We start from the raw sequence: 7,797 nt of genomic DNA on the forward strand, positions 1-7,797 counted from the left end.
TGACAGTGAGTCCAGTGTTGCCACACATGTGCAGACACACAAAAAATTTTTTGGATGAACCATCTGAGTTAACCACAGACATCATGGTGCTTCACCGTGGAATACTTTATCATTTATCTTCTAACAAAAATCAAATAATTGTCACACTCAGGAAACAACATTTAAACAATATTATTTTTTTTTTCTGTGTATATGTGATCTGTACATATTTTTTCTACGTGTCCTTCAGGGTGGATTCTTTTGCTGTTGAACCAGGAACCAACCAAGTACCATGCATCACACTTACTAATAGTTTACTTTTGACCGCTCTTCTACAGTCTCGTTTCTTGTTCTTAATGAAGTACCTTGAGTTCTTATGAAACCGGTATTTATTCTGCCAATTAGTTATTTCCTATCAGTTTCCATCCATTCCATTACTGACTTAGAGAAATCAAAGTACTATGAAGAAGTGTGGTGGCTGAAGATATGTTTTACATTAAAGTCTAGTGATGATGCTGATGCTGAAGAAGGAGGAGGCAGAGGAGGAAGAAGAGGACAGTGGTGTTTAAGTCAGGTTAACCAAACAAAAGCTTTGCCTCAAGATGGATGTACTTGTGCTCTTTTGTATGATGAGTGTTTGCAAAAGGACAAAACATAGGGTTGTAATATCTCCTGGTGTAAACCATCCCGTCCATGACCATGACTTTGATCGTAGGCTCACCAAACTGCCACATCTGAAAAGCACAATGCTAAGGGTTCTGCTCACTGCCCGCCCCATCTGGCGGCTTTACTTGAGTCCAGTGCTGTCCCTTGGAACATTCTGCAATAGGAATGTTCTAAATCTGCACCATCTGGTTCATGCGGGTGCGGAGGACTTGCAAAAGGACGAGTGGGACTAAGAGCCCGAACTTTTCTTTTGAGGGCCACCCCTGTGGCATAAGGAAGTTCCTGGGCTAAGGGTCGAACCAGAGGTGCCAGCCTATGCCACAGCCACGGCAACACCAGATCCGAGCCACATCTGTGAGCTATGCCACAGCTTGTGGCAACACTGGATCCTTAGCCCACCGAGCGAGGCCAGAGCTCGAACCTGCATCCTCACAGAAACAACACCGGGTACCAATGAGCTACAATGGGAACTCCAGGGCCTGAATTTTTAATTTTACTTAATGTTGAATCATTTAAATAGCCACATGAGGCTGGTGGCAAACATAGAGTCCATTGATGCTCTAGGTCATGACTGCAAACACCTCAGGGTTCCCAACTCAAAGTCACAATCATCACCTCTCATTGTCATTTGGAGTTCACCACCAAGACTACACTGACATCAGAGGATAACTTAGATGTGGCCGTTTTATTTGAAATTAAAAGCCAGGATGTTCCCGTCATGATGCAGCAAAACAAATCTGACTAGTATCCATGAGGATGTAAGTTCGATCCCTGGCCTTGTTCAGTGGGTTGGGGATCCGGTGTAGGAGTTCCCATCATGGCTCAGCAATAATGAACCCGACTGGTATCCATGAGGATTCAGGTTTGACCCAGGCCTCACTTAGTGGGTTAAGGATCTGGCATTGCCATGAGCTGTGGTGTAGGTTGAGACTCAGTTCAGATCTGACATGTGGCTGTGGTACAGACCAGCAGCTATAGTTCCAATTAGACTCCTAGCCTGGAAACTTCCATATGTTGAGGGCATAGCCCTAAAAAAAAAAAAGAAATAAAGTAATTAAAAACTACCCCTCTCTCCAGTCTACTCCACGCAAAACTCCCTGCTCCTCTTCATTGGCTTATTTTTTCCATAGCACTTATTACCATTTGGCATACTTTTTTTTTTTTTTTTTTTTTCTTTTTAGGGCCGCCTCCGTGACGTATGGAAATTCCCAGGCTAGGGATGGAAATGGAGCTGCAGCTGCCGGCCTACACCACAGCCACAGCAACACTGGATCCAAGCCACATCTGTGACCTACACCACAGCTCAGGGTAACGCCAGATCCTTAACCTAATAAGCGAGGCCAGGGATTGAACCCGCATCCTTATGGATTCTAGTTGAGTTCTTAACCCACTGAGCCACAGTGGGAACTCTGTCCATTTGGCATAGTTTACATATTAAGATGATTTAATTGTCTGTAATTTATCTCTGCCTACTCTTATGTAAGCTCTGTGAGAGAGAGGATTTTTGTCTCATTTCTAGCTGCATCGGTAAATATTAGGAAACGAGGCAAGAGTTAGAGATTATTACCCGAAATTCTGACTTCTTGTTGGTGCACATGCCTTGCATCTCGTGCACATCAGCTCTATCCACACACTTTCCGAAGTGTGTGCTGATGATGGAGAAGCATCAGAGCAGAGTAAAAAAAGGTTGGGGGGCAACAAACTGGGGCATAGGCAGACCTGAATCCCAAATTTACCACTTATTTTATTTATATAATGTCTATAAATAATGGGATTCTTAGGGCTAGCTTTATTGCTATAAATGTAGAAATAACCCATGTGAAGAGCCTGGCACAATACCAGAAAGAGAGGAACAGTTCAGCGCAGATGCAGAGTTTTATTAAAGCTTTTCCAATTATGTTTTATTATAAATGAGGAGGCAGGGAGTTCCCATCATGGCTCAGCGGAAACAAATCCAACTAGGAACTATGAGGTTGTGGGTTCGATCCCTGGCCTTGCTCAGTGGGTTAAGGATCCGGCGTTGCCATGAGCTTTGGTGTTTGTTGCAGACACGGCTCAGATCTGGCATTGCTATGGCTGTGATGTAGGCTGGCAGCTGTAGCTCCAATTTGACCCCTAGCCTGGGAAACTCCATATGCCACAGGTGTGGCCCTAAAAAGAAAAAAGAAAAAAAAAATGAGGAGGCAAAGGGTGTCATCAGTGAAGAAACCAGAATGGCAACTAATGCTCCTGGAACAACTGGGCGCTGAGTTCTTCACAATGTGGTAACAAATTTTTGTGCAGTTATTATACCCATTATCAGTTGAGAAACTGAGGCTCAGAAAAAATGTCCCAAATCCTCATAGTAGTGGCTGGGCTTGAACTCACTGCACTCGTGCAGTCTGATTCTAGAGTCTGTGCTGTGTGGCTCTAGAATGTGACATGTGAAAGACTGAAAGGAAAGCCACTGGAATGAAAGTCCCTCTTGTCATTGGTTGAGGCTGAAGTCTATCTTCGTGGGCATCTAATGAAGTGAGAAGCAGGCCGTGGGTGAGGAGGCCAATGGCCTTCTTCTCCACATTCGCCAGGGAAAACCTCTGCTGAGCCACACAGCTCACACACAGAGATGAGAGGTTTTTGGTTTTGCTTAAGACACCTTTTGGGGTCTTTGGGAGGGCTATTGTTTGCTTCCTGGCTGGAGAGGCTGAAAAACTGCTCATTCTGTCTCTCTGGGGTTCCCATTTCAAGGTCAGGGGCAGCAGGAGTCTCTTCTTCAAACCTACATGGTGAGTTTCAAGGACCTGGGCTTGGGGAGTAGTTTTAGTCACCAGTGTCACCTCCCCACGTGGTGGTTTCAGAGATCACCACCCACGCAACACTCAGGCAGACAGCTGAGTAAGGCGGGTGGCCAGCCCCTGACCTGAGAGAGGGAGGGTGAGGACAAAGAGAAGCAGATGCAACTCGTGTCCTCATTTCAGCTGATTGCATGGCCCCAGTACCCTGGTTCCTGCCCGTCTCCCCATTTCTGCCTCTACAGACTTTGGTGAGGTTCTTTCTTCCCTATTCTCCATGCTTTCTGAATTTGGGTAGGGCGAGGACTTTGGTTCCCAGATTCTGCTTTCACCCTGTGGATGTTGGGCCCAGCCTTGGGTGTGAGGTACATCCAGGCAGGTTGGTCATGGGCTGGTCGGGAGAGAAGAAGAGAGGGAGGACAGGAGGCGAAGAGGAGAGAAAAAGAGGCTGCGGGTGCTTCCTAATCTCTGCATCTATACATGTCAGGAAGGGTGCGGGGGGCCTCCTGTGGCCTTTGCAGAGCCCAGAACCCGGGAGAGGACCTAGCAGGTGAGGACTCCCTGGGGACTCTTGGAGAAGAGGCAGAGGGAGGACGGGGACTTAGGACAATAAGGCTTCTAGGCAGGAGACTATGCCAGCTGGGGCCCCACAGCCCTAAATGCAGCAAGGCAGTGGTCCCATCTGCATGAGCTGTCCACATGCACCCCTTGGGGTAAGGATGAAGCCCTTCACACCCTGTAGCCTCTGCACAGGTGTGGAAGTTCTTCCCCTGACTCGAGGCGCAAACTTATCCAGCTCTTAGCAAGAATTCACTGACACATCAAGAATTCACTTACAAAGCCATCTGGACTCACCATAAAATCATCGTTATCATCCTCTAGACTTAGTTTCTCTGAACTAAGCTACCACCTCCCAAAGCTAACAGCCAGGTGTGCCCTTTCCCACATCTTTCACAAATTGCACATAAATTAATGTTTTACAAAATCATTTTCTGCTTTGCAAAACTGAACTCATACTACAAATGTTCTGTGCAAATTGCCTTTCATCCTTCTTGTAGATTTTTGCCAGGCCAGAAGGGGCTGCCATAGACACCCTCATTTTATAGGATAAATTGCAAGAAGCGAGATTGCTGGGTCAAACGGTGCAGGTATTTTAACTGTTTAATAGGTCTTGCTAGATTGCTCTCCAAAATCGTTGTAGTCATTTCTGTTCCCCTGAGCATAGCATGCAATGCGCTTTGCCCAAAATTCTGGCCAGCACTAGAATACCATCACTTTTTCCCTCATTTTTGAACAAATATACTGGATGAAATTAGTATCTTATTATGACTTGAGATGTCATTTCTCTGGCTAACAGTCAAATTAATCAATCATATTTTCCTATGTTTATGGATCATTAATATTTCCTCTTTTCAAAACTGTCCATCCCTCATCTTTGACTATTTCACACTGAGATATAAAAGTCATTTTCAAGAGTTTTTGGGTGTTGTGGCTATTAACTCTTTATTTGCCAAATATAGTTCTTAATCATTTATCCTGTGAGTTATGATGTTTTTGCTATGCAATTTTTTTTTACATGTCATCAGTATTTCTTGTGTTGTTTACAATAATGTTTAACTACAAAATTAAAAGGAAAATAAGTACAACGCGTACAAAGATACATACAGGACCGTATCCATTTTAAGTACTGTTTACCGTTGGAAATGGAAATAACCTAAATGTTCAAATATTAGAGGTGTGATTTAGTTAATGGCCTTGTGGATGGTTTACATGTTTATTGTTTTATCTTATTTTTTCTTAGTTTTTTGTCTGAATGGCCAAGGTTGTTGTGGTTTTGTTTCCTATACTTTTCATTGCAAATGCAGAGTGTTTTAATTACGTATGGGTTAAAATGTTTCTTGTGGACGGGTTAGAGATAACAGTGACCAGCTTTAACAGTTTCTATAGGAAAGTGAATTCCGAAATGGAAAGGAACAAACTTAGAGCTAACTTTTGGAATGTGTGAAATAAGACTGCCTTTGTGCTACAAAATTTAGATGGGAGATGAGAGATACAAAACTAATAGGTTTCAGAGTTCCCATTGTGGCTCGGTGGTAATGAACCCAACTAGGATCCATGAGGACCCGCGTTGATCCCTGGCCTCAGTCAGTGGGTTAAGGATCTAGCATTGCCATGAAGTGTGGTGTAGGTCACAGATGTGGCTCATATCTGGTGTTGCTGTGGCTGTGGGGTAGGCTGGAAGCCTCAGCCCTGATTCAACCCCCAGCCTGCGAACTTCCATATGCTGCGGGTGTGGCCCCAAAAAGCAAAACAAACAAACAAACAAAAAACCTAATAGGTTAGCACTACTTGGGACCTTGTTTTGCAACTTTTTCTTGGTGTTTCTGGGGGAATGGGGAGTGTTCCTTCTTCCTCTCTCTCTCTCTCTGTCTCTCTTTCTCTCTGGATTGCTTGATAATAGCTGCATTTGGAAGCTCCTATCAGTTTCCCTACATCTGCCAGCAGTTGGCATCATTCCATTTCGCTTGGATAATTCAGTAGCATCGCCTCCTGTGGAAATAGCTGCTTCTGGCAAACTGTTTAGTTTATCATTTAATCAAAACATTTGCATAGTTCCACTCAGTTAGAAAGCAAAAATGGGGTTGATCATTTTTGCATAAAGACGCGTCAAATCAAAGAAAGCTTTAAAGCATGAAATGAAATTTAATTAAATATTGGAATGACAAACATTTCTCCATGAACAGGCATTGTTAAATACTGGTTAAATGATATACAAAAGAAATTGCAGTTTTATATAGAAAATAGTTAGGGGGAGAGCCCGTTGTGGCGCAGCAGAAACAAATCTCACTAGTAACCATGAGGTTGCAGGGTTGATCCCTGGCCTCGCTCAGTGGGCTGAAGATCTGGCATTGCTATGAGCTGTGGTGTAGGTCGCAGACACAGCTCGAATCCTGTGTTGCTGTGGCTGTGGCGTAGGTTAGCGGCTACAGCTCCAATTCTACCCCTAGCCGGTGAACCTCCATGTGCCACGGGTGTCGCCCTAAAAAGCAAAAAAAAAAAAAAGTATGGTGACTTAATAAATGTTTTCTAAGACCTTCAATGAGTGTTACCAGTGGGTAGCTTACTCATTTGGGGAGTTCACTGCAACAATGCCTTGGATGGGGCTTCTCAGACTTTGCAAGTGAAATATCCTCAGTGCACAAGTATGTCAGGGCTGGGCTGATGTGGCTCGCTGCTTTCAGGCCCTCCCGCATTCTGCTTTTACATGCACAGTGCACTTTACCTCATCACGACTTGGCTTATGTATATTTCAGTGTTAGAGCAATGGCATCCCCTGAAAATACCTTCACAGAGAGTGATGCTCCAGGATGGTACACTCTATCTAGTCTGTGCCTTCAGAAACTCATGGAATCATGAATGCAGATTTGCACAGTCCAGCTTACGAAGAAGACCTTGGAGGAAACTGGAGACTCTGAACCCCCACCTGATATGAAGAGTCACAAAGGTACTAAATATCACTTGAAAGCAAGGGACACTTGGAAGGCTGACTAGATCCTGTAGACCTTCGGGTTAAAGAACGGTTCTCTTGTAAGGAAAAGAGGAATGCTTCTAAGGTCTACGTCCTCAGTCATCAAAGAGCTGTGTAGGTCAGCCAGGCTTTGGGAAACATCTAACAAGGAAGCCAAACAATTTGGTTTAGGATCAGCATCAACAAGCTTGAGACCTGTGTTATGTTTTCTAAATAACTTTGTTAAGACACCATTCAACACCATACAGGTCACCTCCTGAAAATGTACCTCGCAATGATTTTTAGTATATTGACAAGGTTATACAGCCATCATCACAACCTAATCTAAATGGAATATTTTCATGCCCCCCAATCAAGCCATGTACCTGTTAGTGTCTCTTCATCCCATTCCTACCCACTTCCCTGCCCTAAGCAAGCACTAAACTTCTCTCTGCCATTGTATGTTGCCTTTGGAGGGCATTTTATATACACGGGGTCATACAACATGCAGCCTTGTATGACTAACTTCCTTCGCTGAGCATAGTATGTTCAAGATTCATCTATATTGTAGCATGTATTGGAACTTCATTCCTTTATATGGCCAAAGGCACAGCATTGTATGGATATACCACATTTTATTTCCTCAACTAATGAACTGTTGGGTTGTTTCCACTTTTTGACTGCTATAAATTATGCTGCTATAGATATTTGTGTACAAGCTTTTGTAGGGAGATGTGTTTTCAATTCTCTTACGTATAAACCTAAGGGTGGAATTGCTGGGTAGACTAGGTTAAAATTTTGTGTAATTACTAAACTGTTTTCCACAATGGCTTCACTATTTTACATTTCTACCAGCGATGTAGAGGGTTCCAG

At 43.8% G+C, this 7,797-nt stretch overlaps 1 long non-coding RNA gene across 1 annotated transcript; it reads left to right on the forward strand.

Annotated features, from left to right (window-relative positions):
* LOC106508056 lies at positions 3,597-6,921 on the forward strand. Its single transcript, XR_002338796.1, has 2 exons — positions 3,597-3,667; positions 6,769-6,921. It is a non-coding gene; the product is annotated as an uncharacterized LOC106508056 (long non-coding RNA).

This window comes from Sus scrofa, chromosome 14 (assembly GCF_000003025.6).
Source record: "Sus scrofa isolate TJ Tabasco breed Duroc chromosome 14, Sscrofa11.1, whole genome shotgun sequence".
Taxonomy (NCBI): Eukaryota; Metazoa; Chordata; class Mammalia; order Artiodactyla; family Suidae; genus Sus; species Sus scrofa.